Here is a 1,988-nt window from a genome sequence, read left to right on the forward strand (position 1 = left end):
CCCTAGAACTTAGAACTATTTAAACCTAACTAACCTAAGGACATCACACACATCCATGCCCGAGGCAGGATTCGAACCTGCGACGGTAGCGGTCACGCGGCTCCAGACTGTAGCGCCTAGAACTGTGAGGGTGTGATGAAAAGAAATGGCAGCCCAGACTACCACACCTGGTTGTCGTGCTGCAGCGGCCGGCAGTCAGACTGGCGTACCACCGCTGTCCGGGGCGTACCCAGACATTTCTTCGACGTGGACTGCCACTGACTGGAGTAGAACTGTCTCCAGTGGTGTCCCGCTTACAACCGAGTCCCAACGACCAGCGAAGATGTGTCTAGGGACGCCCCAGACGGCGGCGGGACACCAATCTGACTGCCGGCCGCTACACAGCACGACAACCGGGAGTGGTGGACCGAGTGTGGTTCTGTTCACAGCGGGACCGCTTTCGCTGTCAGCCGCGCCACCCGTACAGCACAGCGGTACGTAAACAACATTGAATGCCCCATTTTTTCCCCTTCACGGCAAGCCATTCTGGGCTGACATTTCAGCAAGATAACGGCCACTCGCACGAATCGAGAGTTTGTACTGTTTGCCCTCCTTGGCCAGCAAGGCCGCCGGATCTGTTAGCAATTGAGAACGTTTGGAGCATTACGGACAGGACCATTCAACCAGCTCGGGATTTTGACGGTCTAACGCGCCAGCTGAACAGAATTTGGCTCGATATCGATGGGAGCATATACAATAACTATCAATCAGTGCCAAGCGGCATAACGACTTGCATAAGCGCCGGAGGTGGAAAGGCGTTATTGACTCGGTCTGTAAAGCACTTTCTATTGACTAAATCATCCAATTTTTCTGAAAGTGTAATCATTTGTTTGGCTCTAGACGTACGTCGCATGTAGCGATTTCCGTGCCATTCGGATAATTGCTTCGTGGAACGTATTCTTTTTTTTTTCGTCTGAAACCGTAAAAAAGGCGTGCCCCGTGTGTCGGGACCTGTGAAGACTGACGGCGGCTCACCCCGCCGCTGTCAGTACGGCGCGTGATACGCTTTTACGGAGCAGACAGGTATATGGGAGCCGCTGCTAGGGCAGAGTCAACACCGGGGCGGCTGCTCTGCACACACACACACAGGGGGGGGGGGGGGGCATAAAGCGGCCGGCCCTCACATAAAAGCCACCTGCCGAGGAGCGGCGGGCGTGGCTGCTGTCTGGCGCTTCCTGAAGAAGGCGCGCCGCACCGTACACGACACCGTGGCAACTGGCAAACACTCGACTCAGTCAGCGGGGCAACTAACCGAGTAGCAGCTCTGAGCCGCCTCTCCTTTCTGCCACCTACAATTATCTTCTCTCTTTCACTACATGCAGTAAGCTTACAGCCCACCCCGTCTTCCTAAATCTCTTTCGTATTCCTTTTCATACCTGATTACATTCCCTGACTAATCTCAATAATGACTACATTATTATCTTGCAAACCTCACCAATACGTTACCTGAACTGATTTACAAGTTCTCCCGCCGGCCGCTGTGGCCGAGCGGTGCTAGGCGCTTCAGTCCGGAACCGGGTCGCTGCTACGGTCGCAGGTTCGAATCCTGACTCGGGTATGGATGTGTGTGATGTCCTTAGGTTAGTTAGGTTTAAATAGTTCTAAGGGACTGATGACCTCAGATATTAAGTCCCATTGTGCTTAGAGCCATTTGAGCCATGTTCTCGCACACTACTTCTCCTTATTCTTCTTCTTCGGCACTACAGCCCTTGATGGGCCTTGGCCTCCTGAACAATATTCCTCCCTGCTCTTCTCTTCCATCCTCCGATCTCCGTCTTGCTTACCTTAGCAACCACTGCCCAGCCACCTAGCTCTTGGTCGTCCGTCCGTTCTGTTGGAATACAATCTGCCTCTCATTATTCGTTTGGGCATACTGTCACCTGTCATCCTCAGCGTATCGCCTAACCACCGTGTTGTTTGAGATTTAACAAATTTCATTATATCTTTTC

This window comes from Schistocerca nitens, chromosome 12 (assembly GCF_023898315.1).
Source record: "Schistocerca nitens isolate TAMUIC-IGC-003100 chromosome 12, iqSchNite1.1, whole genome shotgun sequence".
Taxonomy (NCBI): Eukaryota; Metazoa; Arthropoda; class Insecta; order Orthoptera; family Acrididae; genus Schistocerca; species Schistocerca nitens.